Source organism: Tupaia chinensis, unplaced genomic scaffold, assembly GCF_000334495.1.
Source record: "Tupaia chinensis unplaced genomic scaffold, TupChi_1.0 Scaffold143634_1, whole genome shotgun sequence".
Classification (NCBI taxonomy): Eukaryota; Metazoa; Chordata; class Mammalia; order Scandentia; family Tupaiidae; genus Tupaia; species Tupaia belangeri.
The window spans coordinates 161,901-184,185 of NW_006203482.1; positions in this window are offsets into that span (position 1 = coordinate 161,901).

Sequence of the window (22,285 nt, forward strand, 5' to 3'; positions counted from 1 at the left end):
CTAGATCGCAGGAGCCATGGAGCTGTCTGTCTCTTGAAGAAGGGCTGTCCACACGAGTTTTGAATGCTGGAGGCCCAGTTATCAGTGGGACATCTTCCTTTCTCCCCAAATGGCTAGATCGCAGGAGCCATGGAGCTGTCTGTCTCTTGAAGAAGGGCACACAAGTTTTGAATGCTAGAGATTATGAACAAGATAAAGGGCTAGGTAGGTGGGGCCAAAGGGCCCTGTAAAATGCCTCACCTTAAAAAAATTCTAAAAAGTAAAAAATTAGCCATGGAGCTGTCTGTCTCTTGAAGAAGGGCACACAAGTTTTGAATGCTAGAGGCCCAGTTATCAGTGAGACATCTTCCTTTCTCCCCAAATGGCTAGATCACAGGAGCCATGGAGCTGTCTCAATACACATCCCTTTTACATGTCTCTGAAATATTTATGACTTACTAATAAGGCAGCAGAACAGGATATTGAGTACACAGGGTAATCTCTAAAATGGAGTTACAGGAATTAAGTTTTCACAGCCCAAATCTGGCTGCATTGAGACTCAAAACAATTGTAGGTAAGGACAATCATTTAATTTAGCAATTGTATTCTACCAAGAAGTATGGAATGATATGGTGAGCAGACCACACAAAGACAGGGTAAAAAAAGAATCACTCAGACTACCCTGTAACTAATGCCCACTTAACTATCAAAAACCTAGCCCATTGCTCAAACTACTGGATAAAATCCCATCAACTCTAGCTCCTCTTTAGAAACCTATTGAGATCCCCTTCTACTACACTGGAACCTTTTTCTCCTTCCTTAGTAAATGCCACTTTACTCTCCTCTCTTTCCACATCTCTAGTTATTCATGAGCATACAACAAGAATGAGCACTGGTGTTGAATCTGTTCACTCAGCATTCTCGCATCATTTTCCCTGGCAAAACAAGGAGGGTGGGCTGATAATGATAAAAAGACCTGGTCACACATAGCAGTCCCCACATGCATTTTCCAGGGCATATTTAAGGGTTGGGTCTCAGATGCCTGATTAGCTGTCCTGGTTAATGGGGATAAAGTCACCGATTTCTGTTCTGGGAGACTCAGTCATGAAGTTATTGGTAGCTTTCTTCATATGCTCAGACCTGTAATTAACATCTTGTAGAACATCTTAAGAATTTATGTTAAAATCCTATCTCTTCTTATATTGGGTGCAATCATGGCCCTGTCCCTTGGCAATTGTTACTTAATCACAGTAACCAAACTCTTGAGTTTTTCGGCCAGCCTTGGGCCACTCAAATTCCAATGAGCCTTGCATTCCAAGCAGCTTAGAATTACATGTTGACTTCAGCCTCAATGGATTTTAACTGTGGAAATTTTTCATTTTTTCGTAAACAATAGGGGAAACTGAGGGAATCACCATTTTTGTGAGGTCTATGCATTGATCCATACCACAAATAGCACTCCTATCTTAATGAGTCTTTGGACTGAATGGATTTGGCCTTCAAAATGTTCCCCTATTTCCTTGCATCCATTCCCTCCACACACCACACCCCAAGTACTGGAAGAGAATTAACTCAATAGTTAGGGAGCACAGGGAAGAGAGGGCTCTGACAGTTTTCATGGAGTAAGTATTCCTACCTTGTTTAATATCAAGGTACTATTAAAGTCATTCATGCACAGCTGGGGGGCATGAGCACAAAGGGGTCTTCTGAACTGAACTACACAGCTCCAGCACACTTGTGGCTCCGTTCCATTTTGTTTGATGCTGAGATGGCTGCCAAGGCCTCCAAGTCCGCTTCCCTGGCTGCAGTCCCATAGGGTCTTATTCCTGCTCACCTTCAATATGCCACTACCCTCCTCAAACCATCTTTCTTGGCTCTTGATTCCTTTCACTACGCCTATGTTCTGCATCCCCTTCCTCTGTGTTCTCAAAGTCAGTCTTTTGAGACAAGAGTAAATATTTAACAATAAAAATTGTATCAAATCTGGTTAATTGTGAATTCCAGGTGAATAAAGAATTCCTTTTTAAAATAAGTATGAGGGACCAGCAGGTGGCTCAGTGGTTAAGGCACTGGACATTCCCACATGGCTGACCATGTTGTGAGTCCCGGAGTTGGTGGCTTGCTATCTCACTTTTTCTACCTCTCTCTCTCTCTGATAAAATTAAAATAAATGAATGAATAAATAAAATTAAATAAATTTATAAAAATAAAATAAGTATGCAATACATGTTATGTATTTGGGCAATTAAACTACTAATTATATATCTGGAATTTGTCCTGTCACCCTAGGCAACATGGTTATCCTAAAAGTTCATGGAAATATTTCTTATCAGTAAAGTATAAAAGAATTTCAATTTTCTTTTTTGAACATCAGAAGAAACACACAGCATCATTATATACAATATTATCTTTATGAAGTCTCATGATTCATTTGGACATCCTAACCTCCCAGTTACAAATTTTAACTCTCATTCAAAACAGAAAGTATTTTCTTTTTGATTCTGGGATTTCAAGTAAGGATGTTAGCTCCCATATATAGAGTAAAATTTCAATGAATTAATAAGTGTAAAGTTCATCTAGGTGAGTACCTCGCATTCAACAGGCATCTGATTAGTTCTACATGTCAATCTTCTCTTATCCAAAGTACTTTAGAAAGAAAAAATACTGTGAGTATGGGATTCAAAGGCCAAGATTGTAACCAGGACTTCACTCATTACATGCAAATTTTCCTAAATAAGCACTTCAGACTATATATATACAGTGATCGAGATGAGAGAAATGCTGAAATCCTCCATGGGAGCCCATTCCACTACCCCAAAATCCTCAGGAGAGCCTTGACTACCCACCTCTCACCCAAACACTTTCCTTACCTACATTAAGAGATCTTATGTCTGAGTACAGTTTTGGGTCTTATTTCAACTACCACAGGAAACAGTTTCACTTCCAGAAGCAACACAATCATGAGAAATGAGATGTCTCCTGAGGGAGACATAACCAGACCTGGAAAGGGAAAAGACAGACATGGCAAAGAGTTCCAAAGTCCTTACCAAAACACTTTTTTTTCCTTTATAAAACAGTCTCAAGTAACAACTTTAATGTCATAGAGGGAAGAGAAATGTTGATGCATTGTCTGTGACACTATGCAGAAATCCCACCACCAATAAAGAACAATGGGCTACTGGCCACCATGAGGTCCAAAGACTGGTTATGTCATAATTAGGTGGAAAGCAAGGTTCCTAAACCTGCACACTTACTACTTTCAAGATCACACTACTAATTCCACAAACAACTGATGAGTTAACCATCCCCCAGGAAATTCAGTTATTTTTGTAAATATACCTTTATACCATATAAACTGTTTCTTAGTCCTTTAGGAAGTGAACAGTACATATATGAAGGAATCATCTGTAAACCTTATAGGTTGTTACCCCTCAGAGGCTTGATCAGTGTATTTAGAATTATTATTTATGTCATCACTTAACAGAGTTACTCAGAATATGATGCTTATACAATAGTATTTAAAAGGAAACCAGATATAAAATATGTATACTTTCTTATTTCATGTAGATGTATACCTAACTGCATAGAATAGACATATATCTAAGAGTGAAAATTAACTAGAATGCTTATAGGACAATGATAACAATGATGACCCATGGGTTGTGGGATCATTTTGCCAATTTCTCTCCTTATGTCCTCAGCTTATTATCTTAACTTTTAAACAATGACTATGCATTAAGTATGTAATTATTTTTCAAGGTCAAAAAGCACTGAAATGCACAAACTATGAAAAATTTTACCAAGTAGCATTGACATTTCTGGGTTCAATATGGTATTAACCAAGCCAATTTAGTCAGCCTGTGGTCACAAAGATTCTGGGCATGTCAAAATGGGTGGCACAATAACCAGTCAACACACATAGACTTACTGATCTTGATAGGAACAAGGAGACAGAAGCAGATATTTGCATATGTGTGTGTGTGTGTGTGTGTGTGTGTGTGTGTAGAGTTAGGTCACAGAAACATTCTGATGCATTTTCCCATTAAAAAAAAAACATAGAAAAAATACATCATAACATTTTTGAGGAAAAAATACACATACATATGTATATATGTATATATATATATGTATACATGTAATAGAAAAATATATGTATATTTTGAAAGAATATATCTATTTTATATGTATATTAAGACAAAAAGTATGCATATTTTGTATTTTGTAATCAGACATATGCACTAGGCATAATGAGACTAAGAGGAACAGACAAAAGAAAAGTGAAATGTCATGCTCTGCCCTGTAGGTTTGTCAATGCTATTATCCCTTCTCCATTCTCCTCTTGGGATTTTGGGAACATTAGCACACAGACCAGCATATCACATGATTATCAAACCAACAGGTCTGGGACTCAAACCTTGAAATCAGTGAGTTTGAGCTGGTTTAACCACATGCCACATAACTGGATGACAGTAGCAAAATTTTCACTTTAGAAGAATTATTTCACAACTTAGAGCCTCCTGTTTCTACAGAACCATGAAGAGTAGACTGGATTATTTAGAATGAATTAAAAAAAAAGAATAACCACAGACTCCCAGAAACACAGAATACTCTGGCCAGGGAGGAATTTAGAGAATCTCTCAAAAAGCATCCTGAGATGGACATACATACACATACATATTGCTAAAACCCTCCATGTAGTCTTCTCAACACTGCTAATTGACAATAACTACACTCCCAAACACAGGAAATGAGAATATGGCAATGCAATGAAAAGATAAGCCTAATTTAGACAACACTTACACTCAGACAGAAAATAGTCTAAGTCAAGTCAAAAAAAAGGCAGTAGGGCCTTTGTAAGCCTGACTGAGACAGTGTCCACACAATAGTAAAAAGAGACTGCCAGTGACCAGAGAAATGGTTATGTTCATGTATTTCCACATAGTCGACCGTGGTTCAAGTCCCAGTCCCAGTAGCTTAAAACTGATGCTGCACACATGTGCATGTGTGCCCAAGTTCCCAAAAGGACAATGAAGGAGAATGGATTATGGTGTTGAGACACTCCCCCCCCCCCAACCCTTGCGGATGACTTTTCACTTTCTGTCTTTCTGACTCCAGAGGATGCAATCTCCTGATAGCAGGAATTCTCTCTTAAAAAAAAAAAAAGGAAGAAATGAAACCATCAGACACCCTCATCTCCTTCTGCCACCCACCAGGTCTTCCCCTAGGCTACATACCTGGAATCTTTAATAGCATTAATGGGCCCAAAGTGAGTAAACTTATCTCAGAAGGAATATCCTTGACAACCTAGTTTTATCCTAGACAATAACAGTATCTGAGGAAATAAATAGTAAATGCTAGGCCATAAGACATCTCAAAATAACTTTGGGAATAGCAATTACCACATATTCTGCTCACATGTTGAGCTATCCATGAAAGCAGTTCATACCTTCCCTACAGTCAACAAACTTCAACCATACCACATCTCAGAAATAGGTACCATGACAGCCAGGGTAGACTATATCGGACAGTCACCTCAAAGAGCCCTTGTTGGACTTAATACCAAATGGAAACTACGTGGAGTCCAAGTAATAGAGGGAGAGATACACAGCAGCCAGAGAAATGAGAGCAGTGGTGAGCTGAGGCTTCCTGGAAACCCTGACCTTCAAGGTCACCCTTGCACCTAGGGTGCTGAATTCCTGGGAGCAGTGTCTATGGTGCAGGCCAAGGCTCTGAAGTCTATGGCACACAGCCATACACTCACGGGTACAGATGACATAGAATATGATAGTTGTAGGAATTCACCCCTGAGTCTTTAACCTGCTTACCTGGATCTCAATTCCTCTGTAAAATTTCAATCAAATGACATTTACTCCTTTTTCAGGAATGATAAACACAAAGCCCCCAAATTGCAGAGTGCCCAATATGTTCAACATATTTATAAAAATTTGTCCATCAAGAAGCCTAGAACAACTCTATCTGCCTTGATGAATTGACTTGTTTTGAGAAACATATATGAGGCTGAGGGACCTGGACACTCTTCTTTTAGCAAATGTTTGACCAGAATTTAGGAAGTAAAGTGAAATACAGGATGGTCACCCAGTAAAATTCCCTGGTCTTCCATTACATATGGTAATCTAATAGAAGTTCTTCCTACTACTTTAATTTTGACTGAAAAGTGTTTGGGATAAAGCAAATATTTTGCATACTTAGTTTATACCTAAGACTGGGAACTCAGAGAACTGTGATCTTTAGAGAAATAAACACTTCCATCAACTTCTAAGAATGAATATTTTATTGTTCCTAGCAGATGCATTGATAATTCCAGTTATAATTATAAGTGGAACCAGTGCCTATCAAAAGACAAGTCCTCCATCAACTAGTCAAGAGAATATGGGAAGAAGAGTGCAGTTGTGTCTATAAAAGCAGGGACACTCTAATTCATTGCCCCAGGAGAGGCTACTTCCTTCATATTTTTACCTGGGATATTTCACTCCAGAAGGGGTAAGGTAACTCAGCACACAAAGAAACAGTGGGAGCCTGGCCCAGATGGCTTCCCACACAGGTTTTCATCAGAAACATAACAGGAAATTTGTGGTCTCATCTGATAAGGAAGTGATTGGTCAAGCTCACATGCACCAAACTCCCTTCAGCAAAGCAAGGTCACAAAAAGAAGTCACCAGGAAAAATTTATGACATATTTTTCTGTTTTGTTTTTTTTCTCTGCAAAAATGTGTCCTTACTTTTTTCCACATCATAAAACATTAGAACATTAAAGCTGAGTGTTTAGGAACAAGATTTAGGCTGGAGAACATCACAAATATTGAGTTTTATTCACCAGCATCAGTGTCCTCTAAGGTGAACTGTTTCTTTAGAAAGAGACATAGTGAGCAGCAGGTGGTGTGGTGGCTAAGTGGCCAGATCCCCCATGGCTGACTGCAGTTTGCAATTCATATTGTGTTCAAAATCTAACCAGTCTAACCAGTTGAATGTGTGTATATGTCCAAATTCACAAGATAAGATTAGAGGGCAAAGGATGCAACATGACAATCACCCCTGAGAGTTGCTTTCAAAACTTCCCTGTCTCTCCTCATTTGGACTGTCTCAGTCGAGCACACATGACCGAAGTAATGTTAAAAATAACAATAGCATTGATTCAATAATTTAACTAATTGAAATACCATATGTTCCTAATAAAATTTCTCAAAGTGGAATATATCCTATAGCCATCACCTTTGGTTTCAACACAGTGGGACTCAGTTGTAGAATATATTGAAACACTTTATATTTGAAATCTTCTCAACAACTTACTGAGAAGTAAAAATAAATCCTAAAAGAAACTGCAAGTACCCTAGTACTCAGTAAATTCCCACTTATTTCCCAGAAATATCTCAAGAGATACCTGTTGTCGAATCACAGACCCATAAATTTTCAACCACCAAAATACAAAGCAGAGCGCCACATCAGAAACTATGACATGTAGCGAACCCTACTGAAAGCTTAAGCTTAAGTGCTGGACAGAAGTACCTTTCTCTTCTTATTCTCAAATGTATTAATCGATTCTCAGTAAAGACTTTGATCATACAGAGGAAGCAGTCACGGGCAGTTAATCTGGAACACACAGTCAGGACCAGCCAAACATAAACGAGGTTATAAAGAAAACCAAGCTGTCATGCTTTCTGTATATTTTCCCCATATATGCTTGGTTATAATATCTGTCCCAGATGTCAGTCACCTCAATCAACATCAACAAAGGTAGAATCCAGTAGTGAAGGATTCAGTAAAAATGCAGACAGCATGGCCTTTCTGGTGTTTTAGACTTACTAAAATAGATGGAAAGTTTGGAACAGGAGACCTAAGAGAAATCTCTGAACTGTACCTTCCTCTATGTTTTGATGTGATTTTAAAACTAAGAGAAAAAAAGAGGAGTCATAAACATAATAAGGAATACATCTCCATTTAAAAAACCCATTGAGATTCAAATGAAGGATGCTATTATGGAAGAATTCAGGACAGTGCATTGAGACTTTAAAGTAAGGGAGAGCCCATTTCTCAATCAGCACATCCCTTCCTCCCCCAAGATATGAACACTAACAACGATGCGTGATAGCAATGTGCTTGGTGCACATGCTGTCACACCAAGTAGGCCCACAAATATTGATTCCCACTCTCTCACAACTCTACCTTTCCTAGCTGCCAAGGGCACAAAATATGATGTTATTTCATTTCTCAGGACATGTGCAGACCGTACAGGTATGTAAGTTCTGCAGTTAGGTTTCCCCTAAGACATTCCCCCTAATATGTAGATTAAGATTAGAGCCCTCTAAGTAACCAAACCATAAGTAGTTTAATGCATGTACCAACTCAAAATTCACAGTGTTTGGATCAGTCTGGTAGAAGTAAAAGAACATCGGAAAGGTGTTTGGATGCCAGGACTGTAGGACATTTACTATAAGACCATGTTAGTGTTCTCTGGAATTTTGTATGCAAATATAGATTCCATCTTTAAAATTGTGGAGTTAGATTAGATGATCTCAAAGTTCCTTCCAGATAGAGCCTTAATGTCTACACTATTTTCACCCATTATCACCCAAATTGCTGTCATACACGAAATATCTACCATGTTCCAAACAATTTACACAAATATGACGTTGAATCAAAACAGAAATTAAACAAGGGATGCGTTTCATGACTTCAATTTAAAAATAAGGGCACTATAACTCAGAGTATGAAGTCACAGGTGAACCTGGAATTGAATGCAAGTACTCTATGCTCCACTTGATTCTTCTTAGATAGATGCCAATGATTTATGACTTCATTTTTCCTAACCTTTTCTTCCTCTGTTAGAACATGAATTGATCCTGGGGTGGGGCTTGCTTTAGGGACACTGATATGATAAGAATTCTGGTGTTCTCTCCCAGTTCGAAGAACCAACTGAAATCTGCAAAAGCAAGGTGGCACTCTCAAAAAACAATATGAATGTTCCAAAATTGACTGAGCAGGACAAATGCTTACACACTACATTTGATAAGTTATGAACTCATCCCATTCCTTTTCACTGTGCCATAGGCAAAAGTTTTCCCTTGTGCATGCAATTGCTGTTACAGACATCAAGACCCAGGCAGGCAACAAAAACTGGATAGAAGTATCAAAAGGCATGTAAATTTCACAATGAATCCTACCTGAAGATTTTAAAAGGTGGTTCATTCTAGAAAATACATGGCTAGAGATGTCTCTGTTAGTTGCAATTTTTCACAGCTGTCAAATGCTAGAAACACCTGCAGGTTAACCTTGTTTTTTCCTGTGTGAGACTATCATGACACTTTCTCCACTTTGGCTCCTCTGAATAGATCGAGATATGTCCTTTCTATTAAGGTCATACCGCTCACCTTTCTCTGCACAGATGATCAGATGATCTGCTCACATGGTTAATTATTCATAAAGAGAAGGGTCAGTCCAACATTGATAAAGGCTGAATTACCCAAAGGGCCTCAATAAGAATCTTAGAGAAGGATTTAATTGCCACATTCTAGTATCTGTTATGTTATTAATAATATTATGTAAGTGCTTCCTTTGATGGCCCGGCTATCTAAAATCGTGCTGTCTTACATCACATAACATGATTCTGAAGAGGTACTTGATGTTCCCTAGGGAAGAAGAGGAAGTCGATGCTGAGGTATAGGAATTTTAACTTTTGAATTGGATTCTATTTCCTAGTGATACCACATTGTCTACTATCTTTCTTCTTAGGAGACTTGCCTGTGGAGAATCAGTACTGGTCTATTGGAGTTTTAGGTGTACCTGAAATACCTCCACAAAAATTTTAATAATAAGGCAAGCTCTAATGCTCTGTCAATAGCTACCAAAGCCCTCTTTGACATCCTGCACACAAAAGTGAGTATTTCCTCATTTCATCCCCAGAATGGACATTTCATGTTCATGAAAGGAACTGAGAAATACCTTCTCATAGTTAAAACATTTGTTATTGGTTTGGGTTTTGGATCTCTTCTGTAAAGTTATTTTATTACTGTAATTAAAGCCATTAAGAGATGTGGATTTTAGTGCCATATTTACAAAAACATATCCAGAGTGATTGCTCATTCACAGGAAGGAGGCAGACCCTATGAACATTACTCTGCTGTAATATTTTTACACATTCTTATTTCCCATTATGATGATGGGGTATTCACACACATTGTTTGGCTTGTTTTTCAAGCTGCAGGTTCAGGAATTGAACTGCAGATTTAATGATGTAGGGCTCAGCCACTTTAACTTCTACACCACGGCCGCTGAGAAAATATCAATATTTTAATTACTACAAGTGACATTTGTTCATTAAGTTTTACCTCAACAGTTTTTGCTGATTTTTCTTTTATTATAGTATTGTTGTTGGGTTATAGACAAAGACTACAGGCTGGTTGAGGAGATACCAAGGATTTTGTCCCCATGAGCTAGATATTCAAATAGCAGAGTGGAGGGTTGAGGGGCAGTGTGTGAATGAGCAAAGCAAAGCTCAAGCAGAAAGACTTTGGAATGAAAACTTCAGTGTTATTTCTACCTCTGCCATTTCTAGTGGTTTCTCCTCCACCAGGACTTCTAAGGCTTTATTATAAACAGCATTCCCAGTGGGATCTTGCTGTGATGGCCACTCTGGTTGAGCAGGGTTAAAGAGGGCCTAAAATTTTCTTTTCTAAAAGGCTCCATGGTGATGCCAATAATGCAGACCTACTTGAAGGTAATAATGCTTTTCACAATTACTTATCCCTATAGTCTTAGATCTCCAGAAAGGAGTTTCCCACCTTCTATATATCATCAGATCAATAGACTCCAAATAGATACCTAAATAGATGGCAAAGGTTTTTTTGGAGAAAATAATCTATTGAGATGCCTAGGAAAATCCATTAAACTGGCTAGAGTTATGCTTTCTTTATTTATCTGTTGAATTTCTACTATGCCAAGCACTTATTCAGAAAATGGAGTAGAAAATATGTGCCACAGTAGATGATCCTTTATGATGCTTAGCATGTCATGTGGGACAGAGCAGTAGAGGAATGGTTAGAATTCAATTGCTGTGAAAGGGCCCTATGCAGTGTGGGCTGGCATAGAATGATCTCCCCTATCTGAGCCAGTGAGAACAGTAGCCCCCATCGTGTCAGTCAGCCCAGATTTGAACATCTCCCTACCTTTTAGAATACCCATGCCTTACGAAGGAATTTTTTTGATATGTGAATAATCCTTTTGCTATCTTTCCCATCAGGTATCTTGTCCATGTGACATAACGGGTCCTGCCCCAGAGGTAACTGCCAGCGTGGCAGAAATGCTAAATGAGTTGACTGGGTGGGAGAAGAAAATCGCCATGCGCCTCATCCTGTATGACCTTCAGGAGTTCCTGCAGTAAATCATGAGGGTTTCTCGCATAGTTCAGGGCATGCCACTCGGAGTGTTACATGTCCAGGGCATTCTTTCCTGTGATCAGAAACATATCTTCTGGAAATAGACCTGATAACATTAAAACATCATTACTATATTGATATTTGAATGGAAAAAAATTGTGTTAATTTACTGACATGAGTGAGTTTTGGGAAGTGCCTCTTGAAATATTTTATGGGTAAGGTTTTAAATAATGTTGAAATGTGGCAACTCAGGTCAAATATCCTCTGTTTCAGAGATGAATTATTCTTTAAATATGTAGACCTACCTGAAATCAATTCCTACCTCTAATGTATTTTTAAAAGAAATACTCGCATTGCCTTTCTTAAATGTTTGTCATTTCTATGACAATAAATCTCATCTGTTAATAGAATCAGCAATGAAGCCTGTGTGTGAAATGTATTATCATAAATAGGTTGTCAATGTATTGACAAAAGACCCCCACAAAACCTATAATCACTTTATGAATGTGTCAGAAACCTATGTGTAGTTGAGCGCCATGCTCATGTGTTCCATGTAAAATATTATATAATCTAAGCACTTGCATAATCTTTTGTGCATATGTGACAATAAGTGATTCACTTACTTTTCTGGATGATAAGACATGAGCCTAGAATTGAAGTGCAAGTCTACCTGCCTTCATATACTATAGCGTTAATGTGAAGGTACCATTTTCTGCCAGGGAATTAGAAGATGATATAGACAATCCCAAATTATATTAGCAACACCATTACATTTCAAGATGCAATCTAAGCCTTTGAGATCACACAATCATGTGTATAAACAACAGGCAAATGTCAGCTTCCAAATATAATAATAAATACAGTTCCGCCCCCTCCTCTAAGTTCTCCAAATGCTGCACATACCTCTCTGTGACAGCCCTTCCTACCCTGTATTATATCTTAGAACCTGCTGAATTGTCATTCCAGTCAGCATGAGGATTTCTCAAGAAATTTCTTTGTATGCCGAGTCCAAGGTCCAGGAACTGAAGAAAGCTTGCCCTAGTTACCATAAGTTGATTGAAGAAAGCCTATGTATATGATCAAGTATAAGACATGTCATCTTTCAGGAATAAAGTGTTAGACAAAATGGCCCATTCTTTGCACTCATATATCTTCTAAAAAAAAAAAAAAGAAAACTAGCAATAATTAGAAAGAAACATTCAAAGAATTTCTAGACAAGGCCATGGAACTTTAGGGTATTAACATTTATCTTGATTTCCTATCATGTTAAAATGCTTTATCAGCCCTCTGCTCTCTCATCCAGAATGGTGTAAAGCAAGGAAATTTGGACACTTTTTACATAATCCTGCCTTTCCATTTCAATGCAGGAGAGTTTGGTGGAGAGTTTCTCTTTCTAAAACTGGCAACATAAAAGTTCTGTCTACTAAGAAAGATTTTAGCAGCCCAACTAGCACAGACCTATCCCTCTAGGTAAGATGTTCTGTAGGAAAAGGGAAATCCACAAGACCAAGAGCTGAGAGGACCTGATCAACAGATGTGCCATATAAGCAGATTTCAAAAATCATATATCACAAGCGTGCTCCCCAAATAGAAGGGTCAAACCAAAAAATAAAGACAAAGAGCTGTAAATCAGTGCATGTACTCTTCAGACAAAAATGTTGAGCACCACATAATATTCATGGAATTTGTGTGATGATGAGGTGAACAACATAGATAAACTCTCTCCTCTCATATGTTTATACCATGGCTAGAAAAAGGCCATTGAAGAGAGTGTTAAGTGCCATAAAGTTTACAAAAAAAGAAATACAAGGAAAATTAAGAACCTATACTGGAAAAATACACAGGAGTGGCACTTCATAATTACTGGGGAGGGAATCATATATGCCTTTATGAGAAAGAGAATTTGGACTGAGATATGAATGATATGTAGGAGTTAGCCAGTCAATTGGGAAGGGAGAATTACAGACACAGGGATTGGCAGGTGCAAAGATCTGAATCAAGAAGAACCATACTAGAGTTGACATCTTGAAAACTTCATTATGACTTGAAAGCAAGAAGGAGGGTGGTTGAGATGTGGTAGAGCAGGAGGATGGAGCAAAAGCATTTACAGCATTGTAAGCCATGTTCAAAAATTTGGAATTTCTCTCTCCTGTGGTGAGGCACTATGAACACTTTTTTAAAAAGAATTTTTTAAATTTTATTCATTCATTTATTTCTTCTAATTTGACTAGAGAAGGATAGAGTGTGTGAGAGGGAAAGGAGAGAGAGAAAGTGAGAAAGCAAACTGCCAGGTCTGGGACTCGAACCACGATTGTACATGTGGGAGTCCAGTGCCCTCAAACACCATGCCACCTGCCTTCTCCAGAATGACACATTTTATGCAGTAGAATGGCAGAGGAGACACACTTTTCTAACGCTTACTCAAACTGCAGTGTGAAGAATAGATGAAAATGAGGTTGAAAGAGGAAGTTAGAGGCACTTTCCTGAGGCCTTAATTTGAATACAGTAGAGAGCTGACCATTTTCTGAATAAATGTGTTGGCCATGAGAATACCTTAGAAGACAATGGCAAATATCACTGAAAGACAGCAGCTGGTAGGGTAGATTTTTTGAATACTGAGAAAGGAGCAGGGATTTAAAAAGATGCAGCACAGACTTTGAAAGAGAAGAGAAGTAGTGAGAGGAAGTAGGGAAACAAAACAGAGAATTTGGGATTTGGGAGTATTCATTAATTTGTTCATTTAAATATTCTGTACTCTAAGATTAAAAAATAATGATAAGTGTTGTTGGCGGGATTGTGGTGAAAGGGGAACTCTTTTACACTGCTGGTGGGAATGTAAATTGGTCCAGCCACTGTGGAGAACAATTTGGAGGTTACTCAAAAATCCACAAATAGAACTACCATATGATCCAGCAATCCCACTCCTTGGTATCTACCCAAAGGACAGAAGAATTCTTTGTTGGAAAAGTGCTTGCACATTGATGTTTATTGTGGCACTATTCACAATTGCTAAGACATGAAACCAACCCAAATGCCCCCATACAGCTGGATTGAAAAACTGTGGCACATATGCTCTATGGAATACTATTCAGCCATAAAAGCCAACAAAGCCCTGGCTTTTGACAGAAAGTGGAAGAATATGGAAGATTTACTGTTGAGTGAAGCAAGCCAGGCTATGAAGGAGAGACATTGTATGTTCCCATTTAATATATACTGAGTGTCTGCACTCTATGACTGAAACTGATTGACTAAAGGTTGTACAAATACAAGAGATGGATGTGAATGCCAGATGTGGTATGTGTGGAGGAGTGGGGCCTAAGGGAGGACATTTGGAGGAGGGATACGGAGGAAGAGCATTGACGGGATGGGGATGTGTGGTGTTATCAGTTGAAGATATTTTGATCAACTGGACTGGGGAGAAATATTCACATATTGAAATGTTCTCTTCGTAAGCTAAATAATGTGATAGAATGTATAAAAAAATTAAAAATAAATAAATAAATAAATATTCTGTATGTATACATAATGTACTAGCTTCTCTTCTGGACCCTCAGGATATGCCGGTCAATATGACAAACAAGATCAGCTTCTCTTTTGGTCCCCCTGAAAATGAACATGAAGATGACAGACAAGGTCTGTGCTCTCAAAATACTTATATTCTAAGAAATTAATTTAAAGAAAGGATGACTATGCTGTGTGCTATGTATGTGCACCACATTTATGAATTGATCTGTGACTCCAAAATATATGTTAAAATCCTAATCACCAGTGATAATTAATTTGTTTACAGAGGTAATCTAAAGAAGATGACATTATTGTGGATCTTAGCAGAAGAAAGGAAGCATAGATACAAAGAAGACTAGTCTGTATGAAGAGACAAATGCTAGAATGATGCCTCTGTGTGCCAAGAAATATCAAGGATTGCAGAAAACCACCAGAAGTATGGAACACACCAATAAGTGTTAAATTTATAGGGAAAGCCTCACTACTCCTATGTTGGTTTCTGTAAACAGTGACCTCATTTAAAAGGTTCCATTATGGCTGGTACTCAATTACAGGTGATCACAGCTGTTAGTCTTCTGTCAATCACAGGCATTCTGCATTTTAAACTGTGTAATTGTAGACAAACTGCTAGATGTTACCAATCCAATTTATGTCAAACATATTCCTTTACTTTCATTTTTGTATGGATCTTCCCCTTTCCTGCACATGTCACTTTCCTTTCCAGGAACCGCCTGTATGTGAGGCTCCTAGGAAAGTCAGAATTTGTCAAGGAAATTTCCTGATTTGAATTGTGTTTCGTTTTCTTAAGTTCAAGTAAATTAAATCATTTGAAGTTTTTTCCTTTTACAGAAGATATCTTCTCCTCAGTTTGCAGAGGAAACAAGGCTCTGCAATATCTTCTCTTCACAATTGTAGCAAATAGCCTGTGAGAGAATATGCTCCCATTGTTTCAAGGCACTCAGTTTATAATAATTGGTAAAAGCAGCTGTAGGAGAGCAGCAGGCTGATTGGGCAGCACCAAATGGGTCAGCTTAATCTATTGTTGAGGGTGGTAGAAAGCATTTCCAGTGAAAGAGCTACTTAGGTATCTGTGTAGAGGACTTAGCCACCTGAAGAGTCAGAAGAGGTTTTCCAAGTCAAAAGCCTCAGACATGTGGAGCAGCTCATGTAAACCTAGAAGGCTAAAGCAAGAGACAAGTGGTGTAAATGGTGCGATCTCCTCCCCCAGCAAATTGGAACTCTGAAGGAGTGCTCTGATATAAGTGGAAGAAAGCTGTGGATGTTCAGGAGCTAAGAGATCAAACAACAATACTTCTGAACTGTCAAGGGTAAGCTAAGCAAGGTATATATGTGTGCAGTTCCTGAGGCTACAGATGAAAGAGTTGAGCATTCCTCTTAGGAAGGGCCAGGGCTGGAGGTACTTCTCCAGTTACAGGGCAGAATGACTAAGGTCCTCCAACACAGAGTCACTTTGAAATGCATTGGAAGCCTGAAGAGCACACGGAACTTGAAATATTTTTCAGTTTCTTCTAGTCTCATGGGATGAGGGGGTTGGACTCCTGAACTATGGAGGAGAAATCTAGAAGGGTTCCATATTTTTGAAACAGGTCTCACAAACAAAGCAGAGTATACCAGGAAGGCAATAAGCAAAAAAGAAAGGAGACATTAAGAACCTACTTATGACAATTGTGCCCTAAAACGTGAGACTGTGATGTGGTAATTAGTTTATCTTTTCTGTTGTACTTGGAATGTCCTAAGTTTTATTCACCTGCTGAAATCAAGTATCTGTCACCTGTGTATGAACTCAACTCTAAAGGATAAATGGAAGCTTATGATCTCATTTTTGGGGCAATAGGAAGAAGAGATTGTGTCAATGACAAAAAGATTTAAACGTGACACTGCAGGAAGGGATCAAGAAAAAAATTATGGAAAAAGGACAATGTGAGAGGTGACAGGCTAATCTAGAGTGTACAAAACCCCATCAGGAAAGTCAAATATACTGACAGACGTTTGAAGAGATTTGGCTGTTATATTTAGTCTGATGTTCAACACAGAAACAGAGGGTCTAAGCAAGTAGCCTGCTAGGTACACTTTAAGGTCTATTCTCCACTATTCTCATGATAGATAACGTGGTTGCCCATCTATTACTTTTATAATATAGAAGCTACATTTCCGATTCTCCTTTAGTTAGATGTGGCTGTGCTAAACTGAGAACTTGGAGGTATCTATGATTCTGCATAGTAAGCAGTTTCCTACGTTTTCATAGATCTTCCACCAAACGATAACAGTGCTTCCATATTTGGAGAAATTCTTTGTAGTATATGAAAGACCTGATATGCTTCTGGGAGTTTCAAATTATAGTCCCTACAAAGCAGAAGGTTCCCCAGTAAACACCCTCGACACTGATACATTGATTAAGTCCCTGCTGGACACCCTTCATCACAGTTGCAGCTGGAGAAATGAAGCTCATCCACTGTGATTTCTCAGGAAAAGTTTTTAGGAATCCTGTGCCTCATCTCCTCCAGTATTCAGCCTGTGTCTATCCCCTTTACTGAGTTGGTTTTGTATAATTTTTGTGTAGTTAGTCATATGGAGGCACATAACTATATACTGAACCCCTGGATCATTCTAGTAAATCACCAATTCAGATGGCAGTTCTGGGAACATTCAAGGAATGGCTCTTCATCAATGAAATGTAAATGGAAGGGCCATTAGTTTACTTTTGCTCATGTAAAAAGGAATGATTGGTTTGTCTGAAATGTCATGATGATGTTTTCTCTGCAAATAGCACCAGGAGTTTTCTTATAACTCAATAGCTGCCCTCCATTTTATAGTCCTTGTCCTTTTGATAAAATCAATGTAAATATCATAGTAAACAGCTTCAGCCATTCAATGGATGCAATACACAGGCCCATTTCTTGTGGCATGAAGGGCAGGTCTCTGCTGTGTTTCAGCTGGTATGCATACTATGTCTGTGTTTCATCCATAGCCTAACTCCAGCAGGTCAGATACAGCATGATGCATCTATGTTCCTTTGTACCATAACTGGGAGAATGGGGCAGTAGCAACTGGACATATTTGAAACCTTTTAAAAATGCCTTTTTTTTTTAAACCTATCTCCCATATGTTTTCTCTTATTTAATTTTAAAAAAAGGGGAAAAAAAGGAAACATGTCCATATTTGAATATTTCATTTAGTTCACAGCAGTTACTTCTGTTTATTTTATTTTAAATTCAAACACATTTAAATGGATTAAATTAAAATTAAGGACCCAAACTTCTTAGCTAGAGGATATTAAGCTGAGCAGTGCAGAAATACTTCATTAAAATCATTACAGAAATTTCTATTACAGAGCCCTGCTCTATAGCGTAGTACAGCAAAGATAAAATTGATGCTTCAGTCATCTAATGATCACGTGGAACTGACTATACTCACCAGTCTGCACTACAATGGAGTGTCAGTAAGGAAACAAATATCATGTGATTTCAGCAACTGTGTTTGGGGTTATCTTTGCTACAGATGCATAACCTCTAACTAATGTACCTTAAATTGATTCATTTATTTTTACAATTCTGGAAGGCAAGAGCACAGTGAACAATAGACAAGAATTAGAAAGCACCTATAAAGAATAATGGGAGTAATGGTCATGCTGTAAGTTTATTTATTTATTTATTTTTGGAGAGATTTTCACTGTAGGGCGCGTGCGCTCGCCAGACAGAGAGAGACATAGAGACAGAAAGCGAGAAATCACCCCCCAGGGGGGATGGTCACGCCGCAATCCCTTCTCCTCCATTCTCCTCTCGGGATCTTGGGCACGCACGCACACGCACCCGGCGTGAGTTTTAAGCCACCGGGTCCGGGACACGAACCGCGGTCGACTACGCGGGAGTCCAGCGACATAGCCATTACGCTAACTGCTGGTTCCCTAAGTTTATTTTTTTTAATACCAACTGTCTAGCCCATTAAAATTCTATTTTTTTCTTTTTCTTTTTTTTTTTTTTTGAAAGTATATAAATTATGCGGTCTTAGAGAAGTATACTCCAGAAGGAAGCTCACATTATAGTACCCTACTGCCACTCTTCCAGGATCTTGGACAAGTATTTATGTGCCTGATGTATGTTCAGGCCTGTTAGAATGGGGATCTGAGCCATAACCAGCAAGTGTTTTTCTCCACAGTCTAGTGTGCTACCAACTGTTATTCAGAGGCTAGGCCAGAATATAATTTCTGTATCAAGTTACCATTTTATACCATTTTAACCTCACCTATGTCAGTTTCCTATGCAAATTAAGGATCATACTATCCAGTGGCTCTGACACCTTCAGTTTTGAGTGTTAGTCCTAGGAATGCCAAGCCTTGGTATTAGGCTAGGTATAAAGTCCTGCCCTCCAGTAATTATTCACTTAAGGGTACCTAGTGTAAATCAAGTTTCCATTCATAAGAAAGGCTGTTGTGTCTACCTTATACTTCCCCGAGACCTATCAGACACTTCTTACTTAAGTCCTTCCATTATATATAAAACATTTAGATTCATTACTTAGCTATCTTCCTACCAGTACTCTCTGGTTTTTCCATAATTTCTCTACCAATCTCTCACCATTAAGGGAAGCTATTTTGCTTAGAGCAGTAGCAAGTGAATTCTATAAATCATGTACTCTCTCTAATCATTTAGATAATAAATCCAGATATTCTCCAACTTATGAAGATTTGATAGATAAATTTTTTTGTCTTTATGGTGGTACTAAGAAAATACATATTCAGAAACTGAATTTCAAATTTTGAAATTAAGTTCTTCCCTGAGTCAGTGATATGTAGTACAATATCTGTCAATTTTTCACTTTCAGAACAATATTCAATAAAGTACATCAAATATTCAACACTATTTAAAATAGGATTTGAGTTAAAACAATTTGCCAACTGTGGGCTAACATAAGTGTTCCAAGCAAGAGGAAACTAAGTAAACTAGATTATGATATAATGTTCTGAAGGTTAGTTTTATTAAGTGCATTTTAAACATATGATGGCAACTTCTAGGACATGAGTATATATTTTGTTTTATACTCAAAAATCAGGCTGTTACAATACAGAAAATAATTTGGTTTTCTAAAGGAGCCTCTGTGCATAGTTAATTTCTAGGCGTTTAGGTATAAATGCACTAATAGTCATTTGAGATATGGAGGCACATACTGAAAAATGAATGACTGAAAATGAGAATGGCATTGGTGTAGTGTAGGAAAATAGTACCCACAAAAATATTATGGAAATTTGCATATATGATTAGTTTCTAATGAGCATTCTGGATTCTTTATTTTGGTTTGATATTCTATTTCTGAATATTATTTCTATATTTCCCTAAGGGGAAAAGAACAGTTGGTGGCAGTGAGGGAGAGAAGTTCTGTAACAAAAAAGAAATTGGGCAAAAAGGAATCATGAAAGATCAAGAATGAAAGAAAGGAGAAATCGAAAAATAAAAGTTATAGTATTAGAATTTTTCCTCTGGTGTTTTCCAGGTTATATTTTATTGTGTAACAAAATGTATAATTGATTAATAGTGTTCCCAATGGATGTAAACATAGTATGAAAAAGACAAAATAGTTATAAAAAGAAATAAAAACCCTTCCAATGGTAAAGAATGAACACCAGTGGGATCTAAAAAGTTATAAATCTGAAATGCAATGCTCAGAGAAGTAACAGGAATTGAATTATAAAGAAAAATTTTCAAAAGCACTGTATATAATTCAAAGTGGATTTCTAAAAATGTTCCAATATCTAAGTGGAATGCAATAAAGGGAAAAGTGGAGAAATAAAAACAAAGACAAATCAAATATATATAAAGTGAAAAAATAAAATGGCATATCTAAGAGTTAAGACACCAACAAAGAAACAAACTATAAGTGGTTCAAACACACACCGAAAAGACAGCAATGCACATAGCATACTTATGAGAAAAGTAACCCAAGTACATGTTTCAGGAGAACCTCATTTCCAAGAGAAATAGAGACAGAGATAGAGAGAAAGAAAGAATCCTCCCAATGGGGCTGAATGAGGCCATAATCTCCCATCCTCTATCACGTCAAGATCCTGGTAATATCCATAACTGTACATGACATTGTTTTCAGGCTGACAAATCCAGGATTCCAATCTTTTTAGCCATATGACATATTGCTCCTTTTACACATTACTTCACCACTGTGCCTTTAGGCAGAACTTACTATTTTTTAACGTAATTTTTTATTAACTCTGTTATCTGTGAGAAAGATAATGAGAGAGGGAGAGAGTGATGTTTGACATCTCAAACTGGGACTATAGAACTAAACAGTTTTAGGTTGGACCAAGATCCAAACCCATCTCATGAGGCCTCAGACACTCAGGAACAGAGCCTTAGCTACACTGAGTCACTGCCCCTGTCCAAGATGTTTCATTTTGATCCTAATTTCTCATGAAGCAAATGTTAGCCAGGACCTACACCTCACTGCAAGTCTGCAAAGGAAGTACAAAGGATCCTTATTATAAACATCTAAATGGCAATTTAACAGGGTGTTAACAGTTTTTCTTTTTAAAATATACCATATTTAGAGAAGTTGAGGTTCATGGCAAAATTGAGCACAAGGCATACATCCAACATGCATACCCACAATCGCCTGCGTTATCAGTATCCCACACGAGATTGGCACATTTCTTACAAAATAAAACCACCCAAAGACGATAATTTACATTAGGGCCATCTCTTGATGTACACCGTATGGCTTTGGAAAAATGCATAATGGCATCTATATCCCTCATGCTATCATACACAGTAATTTCACTGCCCTAGAAATACTTCATTTTCCACCCTTTCATCTTACCCTCCACAACCCCTGATAAGTGCTGACTTTTTTACTTGCTCCATAGGTTTGCCTTGTCCAGAATTATACTTAGCATTTCACACTATGTAGACTTTCAGGTGGCTCCTTTTACTTAGTCATGTGCATTTGGATTTTATCCATGTCATGGTTTGGCTTGCTAGCTTCTTTCTTTCTGGTGCAAAAAAATACGCATTGTCTGGTTGTACTGGTTGTATCTCATTTGATATATCCATGACTGGGGCCAGCAGGTGGTAAAGTGGTTAAGGCTCTGGATTTCCACATGACAACCGTGGTTTGAATCTCAGAACTGACAGCTTGCTTTCTAACTTTTCTCCTCCATCTCTCTCTGGTGAATTAAAAAAAATATTGAAAAGAATAAATAATTATTAAAAATTAATGTTTAATATATCCATGACTTATCAAAGAACATCTTGGTTACTTCTAAGTTTTAGAAATGGTGAATAAAACTCATAAGAACATTTATGATTTTGTGTGGACATATACTTTCAAATGATCTGGTTAAAAACCAAGGGGCATAATTATAGGATAATATGAAAGAGTCAGTGCAG